At 40.4% G+C, this 14,926-nt stretch overlaps 1 long non-coding RNA gene across 5 annotated transcripts in view; it reads left to right on the forward strand.

Moving 5' to 3' along the window:
- LOC109276464 (uncharacterized) overlaps positions 1-14,926 on the forward strand; it is a 66,348-nt gene that overhangs the window by 2,061 nt on the left and 49,361 nt on the right. For 4 of the 5 annotated variants that reach the window (XR_008422249.1, XR_008422248.1, XR_002084685.2 and 1 more), the window contains exons 2-3: positions 3,110-3,784; positions 6,693-6,865. This is a non-coding gene — a long non-coding RNA (uncharacterized LOC109276464). The remainder of the gene's footprint in view (positions 1-3,109; positions 3,785-6,692; positions 6,866-14,926) is intronic. The other variant, XR_008422250.1, reaches the window with a different exon arrangement.

The raw sequence follows: 14,926 nt of genomic DNA on the forward strand, positions 1-14,926 counted from the left end.
CTCCAGGCTCTGGGCTGTCAGCACAGAGCCCGATGTGGGGCTCGAACCCACCAACCATGAGATCATGACCTGAGGCAAAGTCGGAAGCTCCACTGACTGAGCCACCCAGGCGCCCCTCCTGTTGATTCTTAAAGCTGTTTACTGCTCCGATTTTAGAGTGCGATTTAAACAATGGGTCACAAATGTTTTTTAAAAATTTGAAAACTTTGACTTTCTACACAGATGTGCTAATTGCTCTGACCCTACGAACACTGAGTCAGATGGGACTGTGAGGCCTATGAACCCGAGGAATGACGCTTCAGTGTTTAGATTCTTCCTTGTGAATGAAGCCTGTGGTCAGTCATATCCACAGAAACCCACAAAGCGTGGTGATCCCTTAGGGCTGCCCATTGTTCAGGGGACAATTTTCAGGTCCACTTTTTGCAGGTTGCCCTAGGCTCATTAGCATTCACTCCTTGGCCTTGGCAGTTCCCGTCACCATTTTACAAAGTGCCAGCAAAAAACTTGGTTACCACGGTTTCTCAGACTCTTTGCCTTTCTTCTGGCTGGCTGATCACCGCCCTGGTAGCATGTGTTGACAGTTCAGTTCCTAAGGGATGGCTGTTCCCAACAAGGGAAGAGCCACCCTAATTGGCACCGACTTGGGCACTTATTAGTACTCTCAGCAGAGTGGCTGAAAAGTGACCAGAGATTAACCCTTCACCTACTGGGGTTAGTTTTTCTTATCAGGTATTAGTTATCGTCTTTTTTATTTTATATTTGAGGAGGAATTATTGATTCTCCTGCAACACTAATAATCGGCTGCTTGCCTGGCTTTGCTTTGGACTAGGGACAGAGTCTCCAGTAGGGTTGTCTAGGGTGATGCATGCAGGATAATGTTGGAAGAAAGCAGCTTCAATGCCCTTGTGAGGATGGTGTGGGCAGCATGAGGCAAGAACCTTGGTGAACATAAGTAAGACCTTCTAAGTTGATCTGTTTTGAACTGGCCTGGACCCTGAGCCAAATGAGATTTGGAATCTAAAATTTTTTTTCCATTGCTAACTTGAAAAGGGCCTAATTCATTTAAAAATGGAATAACAGTTTACTGATTAAATCTTCTTGACTTTCTTAATGTACAGTGCTATGATCTTTGCGGGGAGAAGGATAGTAATGTGGCACATTGATTTAAAATCAATGTTCTTGGGGCGCTTGGTGGCTCAGTTGGTTGAGCATCTGACTCTTGATTTTCCCTCAGATCGTGATCCCAGGGTCCTGACACCAAGCCCCATGTCGGGCTCTGTGCTGAGTTCGGAGCCTGCTTGGGATTATCTCTTCCTCTGCCCCTCTCCCTAGCTCACGTGCACGCTCTTTGTCTCAAAATAAAAAATAAAATAAAATAAGATAAAATAAAATAAAATAAAATCAGTATCCTATGCCAGGCAAACTTGTGAGTTTTTCGCTGAAAAGCCTTGTGCAGCTGTAGCTTAGTAACATCTGAGAAAAATGAGAGAAGAGTAAATGAACATTTCAAGAGTACTCAGCAAAAACTAGCTGATTGACACACGTTGCTTCCACATTTTTAATCTACCACACCACGCTGTTTTCTTTTGGTGCTGATGTATGTCTTTGGAATTTGTGGACTCCTTCTCCCACCCTTGCCCTCAGAACTTTTAATATTTCTTCATGTATTCAGAGATTGAAGACTAACACAGAAGCACTAAAAATGCCAGCAATGCCTCAGTACCAGACGGAAGTGTCTCCAGGCTGGTAGGGGCAGATTCAATCCTAAGTCATAAATCTTATTTTGCTTTTCATGAATCTCAGCATCATGAATTCCCCCCAGAGCACTTATATATCAGGATGTTCATTAAAAACAAACAAACAAACAAACAGAACAACAGCAGCAGCAGCCACAACCACAACCCTCACAACAAAGGGCTTTAATAGAGCTTTGTTCCCTTTTCAAAGAGATGTTGCCCTACTGAGATGTTACAATTCAGAATGGCTTCCAGAAATACAGTTCACCACCAAAAGAGTAAAATAATAATTAAAAAAAAAACAACACAAAACCATCAAGGAACCAAAACGCTTGGCTTAGTCTCCCAGTTCTCAGTGGGGTGAATCTGAGAAAACTCGGGTCTTTCCAATGGATGTGGCAACTTTTGTGGATAATCTCGCCCCTGCCCCCCATGCTCCATGGATCCAGGTTTTCCCGTTTGGTACAGCAGGCACATTTTCCTTGATTCAGATCCAGCCGGACTCTGCTTTGGCTGGGGAGTTGTACTCTGCTGACATTTAAGGCAGGAATTCCCTGGGAAAATAGTCAAGAGATTCTTTTGGTGCTGCTGGCGGGGCTCCAAAGGGTTTAGGGTTCCCCACTCTAGGCGAACGGGGAGAAAGACAGGGAGGGAGGGAAAGAGAAACAGAAGGACTTTATTGAGTGACTGTATTTCATCTGAAACTTGCACAAAAAAACAGAAATGTGGTTGGATGACTGGATACTTTTCTTCCCCCTTATCTCTCACCCAGCTATTATGACAGTTCAGAGTTTGGTTGGGCATTTTAAAGGCCACTCAGACATCCATAGTTGAAAATCAATTCTCTGGGAAGCAAAGGACTTTGGGATCTAATGGGTCAGACCAAAACGTTTTAAATGATCAATAATCGAAGTGTGGTCTGTAGTAATAATTGTTCCAACATTTAAATTAAATTTGAACATAATAAGAAGCCCCACATTTTGGTGATTATTAGCACCCATTATTCTGAAGGCTCAGAATCCTCATGTTTTTAATAGACTAACGTAGATATTCCTAGTTTCAAGAAAAGAGCAAGATGTTTACAATTCTGTGCACAAGGAAGTTGTGATTGGGCCGGGTGGGGGTGGGGGGGTCGACCAAAAAACTAGGCACTTAAAAAATACTTTGGAGTAATGCTAGAAACAGAACATTTTCTAAAAAAGGAACAGAAATGGTCATAATCTGTGACCACAAAAAAAATGTGACTGACAGTCATAGAAATTCCCATGGATGAGACTTCTAATAATTCAGACAAAACTGAATCCTAAATCATCACAGGTCCTTCTTTTTGACCTCTGTAATTCCTTTTTTTTTTACATTCATGCCATTGGAAGAAATGTACACCTGAAGAAATTTACAGGGCCTCTTGGAGGTGGCACATTTCTTCGTGACTTCGCCTCACCTGAATGTTCTTCTCCCCAGCCACACCTTGGTCTGTCTGCCTGCTGTGGGGGTCACACTGTGGCCACATCCTGCCGGCTCCTGCCTCTCAAGAGCCAACTGAGGTGCTGTCTCGTCTCCAATCCCTTTCCCTTCTGTCTTTGCCACAAGATCCTCTGACTCTCTTTTAAACACTCCTTAACATTTATCTACTCCCGGAAGCATGCCTGTCGCCAACTAGACAGTAGCCACTTGACAAACCCTTGGCGACCGCAAGGCTCTGTGATACTCTGCAGTCATGACTAGATGATGTCTTTGTCTGATTCACAAAGTGTTTCGCTGCTTTCTTTGGGTATAAGAAAGTTGTGGAGTATGCGTGTCCTGTTACCTTCCTTACTGCGATGATGATGATCATGACGATGATGATGGTGAGGACGACGATGAAGTGCCAGCCATGATTTTGGTGACGATACGATTGTGCACGAAGAGGAGAAGGAGTAAGAGTTGGCATTCTGGACTCTGTCACTTCACTGTTATTGGCTCTGGTCCACTTGACCTCCCTGAGCTACTTCTTCATCTCTGAAATGGAATGGAGCGTTATTTGTGTCTTGTCTTTTTGCAAAGCTGTGGTTAAGTCCAGAGTCCCTCCTCACCCCCTTCTCATTGTGGACGACCTCTGGTGTGCCTCTGCAATACTTCGGTTCCCTAAATTCCATCCCAGAATTATTCTCAGCATGCTGGAACCCCCTGTTTTTTGTCTAACTCCATCATCAGTCTGGAATCAGAGTGAGAGCAGGGAATACTTTCTTAGTCATCTCAGGGGTTAGTTAATCTTAGTAATTAATTGCTGTAACATCAGCACCTAGTGTACATCCAAGATACATTTTAAAGATGAAAAAACAGGGGCACCTGGGTGGCTCAGTCGGTTGAGTGTCCGACTTCAGCTAAGGTCATGATCTCACACTCCGTGAGTTCAAGCCCTGCATTGGGCTCTGGGCTGACAGCTTGGAGCCTGGAGCCGGCTTTAGATTCTGTGTCTTCCCCTCTCTCTGCCCCTCCCCTGCTCATGCTCTGTCTCTCTCTATCTCAAAAATAAATAAAAACATTAAAAAAATAAAACTAATATAAATAAAGATGAAAAAACATTTTGGAATACATAAACAAGTGGATGAGACTCCAATAAGGTCATATCAGCAGACGTGCTTTGCAAACTGAATCAGTAAATGGAAATAATGTTGTTGCTGATGCTTATGATAAAAAAATCAAGAAACTTATCCATGCCAAACCTTGAAAAAGTCATGTATTCTTTTTTTTTTTTTAAGCTTATTAATTTATCTTGAGAGGTGGGGAGGGGCTGAGGGAGAGAGAGAGAATCTCAAGTGATGGTCCAAAGCCCAACTTGGGACTCGATCCCACGAACTGTGAGAGTATGACCTGAGCCAAAATCAAGAGTTGGACGCTTAACCGACTGAGCCACCAAGGTACCCCAAAAGTCATGTATTTTTAATCTCATTTCCTGTTTGCAGAATGAAAGTTTTTTCTAGTGCAGGTAAGAATTTAGAAATAGTTGTTAACATATGTATAGTTCTTTGAAATAAAGAGCTGGGTAACTGCCAAGTAATAACATTAATAATAAAATTTTATAAACTTCAAATGGGCATAGATAATTCTAAGGCCACATTTGAGAGTTTAAGGGAGAAGTAATGTTTTCAAAACCTTTGTTTTATAGGTTAATCCAAAATGTTTTGGTAAATTTTGTTCAAAAATAAGAAACTGACTCATATGTCATCTCCTCATTGTCCCAGAAACTCTTTGGGGATGATCGTATATGACATTTATGACTTTCACATTTCCACACAGGCCACTGAGTACTGCTAGGACAAATAACACCAACGAGGATTGATCATTTTACAAGTGAATCATTTGTAAAGTACCCTTGCTCCTCTACCGTCACCCAGCAATCTCTCTCATCCTCCAGCCAGGAAGGAGATGGAAATTATTATCAAGCCGGGACCTTAGCTGAAACAGAATATGACTCTGGCGTTTCCTAAGCAGAGGAGACTTTACTGAAAGGATATTGAGGCTCAAAGAATTGAAGGGAGGCGGAGAACCAGCTTGCCTGTGGCCACACCCCAGGCAGCTCCGGAAGCTGAGGCAGGACCCGCATTTTGGCTGCTGGGGTGGATGGCCATCAAGAATTCCGGTTGCCTCACTGCTTCGAGAGGAAAAGTCCCTGGAGTGAGTATTCCATCTTATGTCAGGGAGAAAATGGCTTCCTTGGGGAGAGTCACCAGGAGTTATCCTGCCGCCAAGGCCACACTCAGTGAGTGAGAGGTGAAAATGATAGCAGCTAACTCTTTTATATAAACTCATTTAATCCTCACCTCCCACCATTCCTGATGCCATCTCTTTCTAGTCACACGGCACTGTTAGTCTACTGGGGCCACCATAGCAAAACACCACAGACTGGGCAGCTTAAACAACAGAAAGATATTTCTCACAGGCTAGAAGTCCCTGACGAGATAACTCACCTTTTTTTCTTCAGAATTCAATTTAAATTTTACTTTCTCTGTAAAAACTTCCTTGTTCCTCTGATTTTATTTAGATGCCATTTCTCTGTTCTTCCACAGTGCCTTCTAAAATAGCTTTGTACCTTCCAATTTCTGAGCGTGTAAATCCAGAGTTCCTTTCACGTCCCCCCCAAAAATACATGAGGTGCCTCAGTAAGGAGGTCCAAAAATCAAAGGCTTTTATAACCAGTACCTGACAACAAACACTAAGAATTGTGCGTGCGGTGTCCAAGTAGGGTTGCATTCGTTATAAACACACTGCTTGGTAATTAATTGTTTATGTCTCTGTCTCTAACTCAAGAAAAAATTCCTCAGGGCAGAGATTGTGTGTTAGTTTTTTAACGCGACCCTGGAAAAAAGAAGGCAGTCAATACATTTTGGTTGGTTGAATGAATAAATGAATGAGTGAGGAGTTGACCAAAGTGGTTTCACATGTGTCTTGTTTTGTATGTTTATGAGATAAGCATTCGATCTGAATTATGGAGAGTTTGAGTGACCCGGAAGGTCATAAGTTGACTGGACCAGATTTGTCATGTATTATAGGAGTACATTTCCTATCTATCATGGGGGTATTGGCTTTTTAAGAACGTTAATGTTTCAGGGGACAAGCATCCCTTTTCATATACTATCCCATCTATTTAAAAGACTTAAAAGGGGTGGGAGGGAGGGGAGGGTGGGTGATGGGCATTGAGGAGGGCACCTTTTGGGATGAGCACTGGGTGTTGTATGGAACAACAATTGTTGTATGGAAACCAATTTGACAATAAATTTCATATATTGGAAAAAAAAAGACTTAAAAGGAAGTTTATGCTTTGATTTTCTTTTGCAAATAGAATAACAGTTTGTAGGGAAATTGGCTAATTTGGGGTTGTTTGATAGCCTTTTAACAAACACAGAATCCTATTCCTGTTAACTGGTTAGATCAATTAAAAAAATTTTTTTTAACGTTTATTTATTTTTGAGACAGAGGGAGACAGAGCATGAGTGGAGGAGGGGAGAGAGAGACACACACACATACACAGAATCCAAGGCAGGCTCCAGGCTCTGAGCTGTCAGCACAGAGCCCCACACAGGGCTCGAACTCACTGTGAGATCATGACCTGAGCTGAAGTTGGACACCCAACCGACTGAGCCATCCAGGTACCCCTATTTTTTTTTAATTAGCATTTTCATTTCAACTGGGTGAGACTTTTTTAAAAAAAAGTTTAGTGAATCAGTAATGTACTGACATAATGAACGATGATGAGTCGCCCTGATACCTGAGAGTGGCTGTCCAACAGAACATTGTAACCAGATGTCAACAGTTTTATAGATCCGCTCAGTGTATAGTTTATAATTTTGTTATAATAGTTTCTGTGTACCAGTGTTTATAATCACCCAGAGGGACATATGAAAATCACTTTATAAACTAGCAAGAGCAATATACTTATTATTTATTATTATTGCTAATAATTCTATTTTCAAAATGAGAGATTGTTGCGTGGAATAAATGAAAGAACTCTATGGTGTCTTGGTGGAAGCAACATTACAGCCTTTAGCAGCATATTCCATTACAGATCTCACAGAAAAAGTTTGCAAACCTCACATTGCCCTTCTCATTCTGCACTGCATTTTTAGGGGAAAGAGTGCTGCGCTGAGTGGCTCGTGGCTCATTGGATGTTTAGGGAGGCAGAAAGAGATTGCTAGCATCAGAACTTGTGAAGGTCGTTGACCTTGACTTCGGTGGAGATGACCACAGCTTGACCTCAGCCCAACAAGGGGATATTGCTTTTTAAACACTTTAGAGTATTGTGTCATCCTCTGAGCCTTTAGTTGAAGTGAAAAGGGAGTGAGTGCTTCCATAGCTGGGAAGTCTGAACTTCTAAAGGTGGTCAGAACTGCACAATCAAGGTCATGAACCAATCTAGACTTTGGGTTCTGAAGATACACTTTAAGGATTAGAATTTGTTCACTTCAGACAAGGAAGCTGAGCTTTGGTTTTTTTTTTTGTTTTGTTTTTTTGGGGTTTTTTTTGGCATTAGATCCTCCCTATGTTATGTATTGAAGAGAAAATGAAAACAAATCCATTTAGGAACTGGAGAGTGTTATGCTAAGTGAGATAAGTCATACAGAGAAAGACAGATACCATATGTTTTCACTCTTATGTGGATCCTGAGAAACTTAACAGAAGACCATGGGGGAGGGGAAGGGGAAAAAAAGTTACAGAGAGGGAAGGAAGCAAACCATAAGAGACTCTTAAAAACTGAAAATAAACTGAGGGTTGATGGGGGGTGGGAGGGAGGGGAAAGTGGGTGATGGGCACTGAGGAGGGCACCTGTTTGGATGAGCTGGGTGTTGTATGGAAACCAATTTGACAATAAATTTCATATTAGAAAAAACAATGAATAATATAATGAAATAATTCAGGATTTAATCCTTGAGTAAACCCTGAAGGAGATTGTTGACCAAAATTTTAAATACGCTTAGCTCTTACCTCTTATTTAAAATAGCATCATTTGTTTAGAGGAAAATATCTTCAAAATTCATATAGTTTTCTTCATTGAAACAACTTTAACTTATGGTTTATAATAAATAGTTGTTAAGAGTCAAAAAAAAAAAAAAAAAAGAAAACAAATCCATTTAGCCATTTTCCCCAGTAAAATTGTTTGTTCCTGGAAGCTACAATAAAACAGCAAGATTGTCAATTGTCCAATCTTCTAGATTTACATTTCAAAATCAACAACCAGAAGTAGAATTAAAAACTGTATATTATAAAATCAGAATATAAAGGGTGGACTAAACTACCAATAAAGTTTTTAAAGACATTTTATAGTATCTAGAAATAAATTAGCTTAAATATTCAGTCTGTGTTCCCTATGACAAAACATTAGCATTTGTTTTGGTTCTAAAGTTTATTTATTTATTTAGAGAGAGATAGAGCGAGCCTGAGCACGAGAGGGACAGAGAGAGAGAAAGAGGGAGAGAGAGAGAGAGAGAGAGAGAGAGAGAGAGAATCCTAAGCAGGTTCTGTGCTGCCAGAGCAGAGCCTGACATGGGACTTGATCTTACAAACCATGAGATCATGACCTGAGCCAAAATCAAGAGTTGAACACTTAACTGACTGAACTGCCCAGGCACCCCAACATTAGCATTGTTAAAATGGTGGTGGTGGACAGACAGGTGTTTTGAGATATTGTTCTACTTATTTCTGTGTGGTTGCAATATTAAATGGATAAGAAATTTAGTAATTATAGTAAAACCAAGCTACTTTGGCAGGGTAAAGAGTATAGCATTGTCCCTGGTTTGGAATGTTCACCTCACCTCTTGTCCCCATTGCTGCTTAGTCTTCTCTCTGCAGGGCTCTGGCCAGGTGGTTCTCCTGTTCTCCAGAGCTGCTCCATGGGTCTCTCAAACGCTTGAGCTACCTTCCCCTTTCCCTTCACTTTCCACACACAACCCCAACACTTACATCACACTGAAAAGCAAGACTTCAGATGGGAAATCCTTTGAATTCCTGCCACCAATCTCCAAATATCTTGGCATCTGCCTAATCCTCTCCTCCTTCTTTGTTTCCTATGGGAGAAATAGCCTTCCCTTCGTCTTGGATGGAATCTTTCACTCCCATTCTGCCTTCCTGCCTACTCTAGTACCATTGTTTTTCCAGCTTTCTGGTCAAACTTTTTAATCACAGGAGCCCTTTACAGTTGAAAATTATCGAGCACCCCGATGGACTTCTTGTTTATGTGAACTATGTGTACGTTATTGACACCATTTTAGGAACTGAAACAGAGAATTTAAAAAATAAATTGACTTAAAAAAATAACCTGAGGGGCGCCTGGGTGGCTCGGTCGGTTAATCCTCCGACTTCGGCTCAGGTCATGATCTCACGATCCGTGAGTTCAAGCCCCGCGTCGGGCTCTGTGCTGACAGCTCAGAGCCTGGAGCCTGTTTCAGATTCTGTGTCTCCCTCTCTCTCTGCCCCTCCCCTGTTCATGCTCTGTCTCTCTCTGTCTCAAAAATAAATAAACATTAAAAAAAAATTAAAAAAAAATAACCTGAGTATATGCTAATTAAGTTGCATTAAATTTTTTTAATGTTTAATTATTTTTGATAGAGCGAGCGAGTGCGAGTGGGGGAGGGGCAGAGAGAGATGAGATGGAGAATCTGAAGCAGGCTCCAGGATCTGAGCTGTCAGCACAGAGACTGATGCAGGGCTCCAACCCACAAACCATGAGATCATGACATGAGCCGAAGTAGGATGCCCAACCGACTGAGCCACCCATGCACCCCAATTGCATTTTAAAAGATAAATACATATATTTTCCAAAACAAAAAAATTAGTGAGAAAAGTAGTATTATTTTACACTTTTGTAAATTTCTTTAATGTCTGGTTTAACAAAAGACGACCAGATTCTTGCTTCAGCTTCTGCATACAATTGTGAAATGATTACTTGGTTGAAGTACGGGAAGAGAATCCTGCCTTACACATATGTGTAGCTGAAAAAGGGAGGACTATTCTAACAACTTCTTCAGATAATTGTGGATATTTTTATTTAATATTATACCAAAACTCAACAAGTAATATCTTCCTACAGATTAGCTGCCATGTAGATCCTGAAGGCATATTAATGAGTTTTCCATAGCCTGTTACTTTAAAAATCCATTAATCTATTTGCATTTTGAACTAATCTTTTGCTAATATGGCATGATTTTAAACATTATGCATAGTCATTTGGAAAATATTGGTTCATTGAATTATGCAGATCTTTCACATGTTGGCACATTTTATTTTATAATATCAAAAATGCCATATTCATGAATATCACCACCAATCACATCAGAAAAGTATTAAAGTATTGAGAACTGTCAAACTCACAGTGGCAGAAACAAATTTTCCAACATTATAATTTCCGCTTGAGAGCTCAAGTATTATTGCCAACAAATATTGTCAGTTTTTCTTGAAGTGACAGCCTCATTTTTGCTCATTTCCAAGAAAATGTCCTCCAAACACTCATTTGAATAGCCATAGTTTGTAGGCCATTTTTGAAATTAAAAATGGTATTCCATGACAAAAGCCTAGTTCAACTCCCAACAAGATCAGTTCTGAAGACACCCATCACACTGAGTCTACATAGAAGTGCTTTCTGTGTACCTCCCGTTTTGTCATATGGCTTATTACAAAGACATACACTCAAGTGTCAAGATTTAATAAAATTGGTAATTTTGTGCTTCAGCAAGGACATTCTTGAGTGGAACTGGCACTGGTTTACTGTGTAGGAGGGTGAAGAAGAGAAACACCACCATGACACTTTGATGCTTTGGTTTACACAAAAGTGCCCACAGTTTTACCCACTATTGCTTTTGCATTAACAATACAAAAGCCATATAGTGAGAGGCAAGTAACATCCTATAGTAATTATGAAAACAGTTGTGATTGGTCCCTGAAAAGTTTTCAGGGACCCCTAGGGGTATGGAAACCACGCTCTGAGGCCCACAGATTGAATTGATTAGTCCCCTTTTCTGTATCTTAATTCTCTATTCAATATTGTCTCTTCCTATTATTCCTATTATTTTTTCCCTTTTTTTTTTTTTTAGAGGGGGAGAGAGAGAGAGAGAGAGCAGGGGAGGGGCAAAGGGAGGGAGAGAGAGAGAGAAAGGGAGAATCTTAAGCAGGCTCCACACTTGACTTGGGTCTCCACCCCATGACCATGAGATCATGACCTGAGCCGAAATCAAGACTCAGACGCTTAACTGACTGAGCCACCAAGGTACCTCTCTTTCTATTAGTTTTTAAGCATGCTTATGCATCTCTCATATTGGGAAAAAAAAACCACCAAAATAAATTTCCCCTCAATCCCAAGTAATTCACTAAAGACCATCAAATTTATTTTCCCCATTACAGCCAAATATCCGTAAATAGTCATTACCATTTATTGTCTGCTTTTTTCATGTTGCATCCTTGGCACCCATTGAAATCTAGTTTCTGTCCCTCTATCTTCTTGTAAATGGCTGTCTTCAAGTTCCCAGGGCCTTCCCTGGTATGTGACTCTAGGGCACATGCTCCAATCCTTACCTTCCTTGACCCTCTGACCTTCTGACCTCGTTGACTACTTGTCCATCTAATATGTGCTGGGCATGGTGCCAAATGCTTTACACAAGATAGCTCGTTTAAGCTATACGGCAACCTGAGGTGTAGCTATGATTATTATTCCATATCACAATTAATTATTCCATCCCTATTACCTCATTTAAATGGAATGGCCTCTTTAAAGGCCTTACCTCCAAATACCATCACATTGGGGGCTTAGGGCTTCAGCATATTTTGGGGAGGATACAATTCGATCCATAACACTTACCTGTTTTCTTCTTCTTCCTGCGTGAGCCAAACTAATGAAGCAATGGATATACACTAATGATTCCCAGACAGAGGTTGAATCACCCACAACGCTTTTTAAAATTAGAGAAATCCAAGCCCCGTTGAAGATCTACTGAACTAGAAAAGTTTGAGAATGGTACCCAGAGCTGTAATTTTTACATCTATGTAGATGAATCTGAAGTCACACCCGTAGAACCACGATCTACGACCCCTGCCTCCACCCTCAGCATCCACTTCTTCAGTGTCTACTTCCTCCCTCTTCTCCCATTTTTATCCTTATTCCATTGAAACAATTCTTTCAAAGGCCACCAAGTGGTTTCACAATTGCAAAATTGCATAGCATTTCTTCGGTCTTTAGTCTCATTAATTTTTCTGCAACAGTTGTGTGCCAGGGTATCCCTGTTCCATGAAATGCTCTCCTTTTTGGTTTTTCACTGTTCCCACATGTGTTACATCTCTAACTCATCTATTTGAGTGTTCTTCATCGACTTTTATATCCCCATTCCCCAAAGCACTGTCCTCAGCACTTTTTTATTCTTTCTCAATAATGGATGATAGTTTCTCATCCATTCCAACAACTTCAAACGTTATTTATCTGAACTATTTCTAAAGCCTGTAGACTACTCTTGTGAGCACCTTTCCCTATTAACCACTTCCAGATACACGTGTCCTCAGGAGTGCTCAAACCCAGCATATGTGTTTATTCTTCAATGCTGAGAGACAACCCTGTGGCAGACCCTGTGCTAGGTTCTGGGGATGCAAGGTGAAAAGCAGAAATTGCCTTGCTTTCCCAGAACTGGCAGTTCAGCGAAGAAATAGAAACCAGATGCTACAACCTGCCATAAAAAGTACCATGAGCGGGGAAGCGCAGAGTGCTGAGGGGCACAGCCAATCCAGATCTGGAAGTCAGGAAGGCTTCCTGGAAGGAGTAGTATCGAAGTTGAGTCCTGATGTATGAGTAGGAGTCAGTAAGAAGAGGGAAGAGAAGAATTGATCGTAGTGACTGCCAATCAATTCTCGGCAGCCCAGCATCCAACTCCTATTCCTATTTTCCCCAGTCTCGCTTGAGAGTGCCCTTGGGTACAAGCTGAGGGGCACCTTCCAGACAAAGGGCACTCTCCAGCATGGCAAACTGGGGGGTAGGAGGGCACATGACTTCAGCATGGCCAGTTCAATGAGCTCTCCCGTGATCTTTTTTTTTTTAAGTTTTTATATATTTATTTTTGAGAGAGAGAGAGAGAGAGAGAGAGAATCCCAAGTCAGTGTGGAGCCCGACACAGGGCTCGAACCCATGAACTGTGAGATCATGACCCGAGTCGAACTCAGACACTTAACTGACTGAGCCACCCAAAGAGGTAAGAAAACAAACCTGAGGAGTGATGTAAGGGTCAGGTTTGTACAGCCAAGAAGTAAAAGATCCAGGACAAGGGCTGTGTATCTTTTTCTAATGAGTTCTCCTGTACTGAACATTTCCCAAATTTCTATCATTTCTAATCCACCTTCATCATTTTTGCCATATCTAAGTCAACTCCTTCCTGTTATTATATATATTATATACATACTATATATATAATATATATATTTAAGTCAATTGCTATTTAACTTACTGCTTTCTTAAGTATATATATATAATATATATACATACATATGTATATATATAATATAATATTATATATTGTATAATATATAACATATATATGTTATATATTATATATATGTATATTATATATTATATTTATATTATATATAATATATATTATTATATATAATATATAATATATAATATATGTTATATATTATATATATATAATGTATATATTATGTATACATTACATAATATATAATGTATATAATGTATATAATGTATAATATATTATAATGTATATAATATGTATATATTATAACATATAATATATGTTATATATTATATATTATATATAATATATAATATATTATATATATACATACATATGTATATATATAATATAGATGTAATATATATAAAGTCAATTCAGATTTTTATATAGCATCAGTCTATGCAATAACATAACTGGTTTTACATGCTAGATTTTTATAATGCACATTAGGTTTAGTAAATAGTTTCAGAGAAGTCCACTCTGTGCACACCTTGCATACCATCAGTGTATGCTGCTTCCATGTGAAGAAGGGCACTCTTTTTGAGAAAGGAGAAAAGGAAGAGAGGAAATGCCTTATAGCAGGGGGAAATGCCTGAGATCAAGAGGGAATGAAGAAAGGGAGGAAAATGAAGATTTGTGTGTACCTCATTTGAAGGGTAAAAAAATGGTTAGTCCTTCGGGCTACACAGATCAAGGAATATTTGATAGCGCAGCACAGAAATCATTACAGAATTAATTACTTTGGAAGAAGGGGATTTGCATTTTTCAATAGATAGACTTCTGCCATCCATCGGTACCTATTTTGCAGATGTGAATATGATGAAAATGGCAGCAGTGCTTTCCTCAGACCCAGGCAACGGAGCCCTGCTGCGGGCCATGCTTCGGAAGGCTCTGGGTGCACCAACCTCCTTCTCGGGCACATCAGAGCTCCTCTAGATCACATACCACACCCGTAACTGGGACTCTGGAGTTCTCTGCTCTCTTCTTCTGCATTCCTGTCTCCACCTGGACTGCACAGCTGATGTGTGCAAACTTGGGCATCACCAACAAAAACTGTCAGTGGATGCATATGTATGGAGTTTGGACGGGGGTGTCCATAATTGTTCCTGCAAGGCTCTGCATGGTGTAGCATGGAGCTGAGACTGGGAAGAGGAGGGGGTGGGGGGACGAGTCATGCAAATATTGATGACCCCGGAGCCAGAGAACTTA

Source organism: Panthera pardus, unplaced genomic scaffold (genome assembly GCF_024362965.1).
Source record: "Panthera pardus isolate Hobbes unplaced genomic scaffold, ASM2436296v1 HiC_scaffold_15, whole genome shotgun sequence".
In the NCBI taxonomy this organism is placed as follows: domain Eukaryota; kingdom Metazoa; phylum Chordata; class Mammalia; order Carnivora; family Felidae; genus Panthera; species Panthera pardus.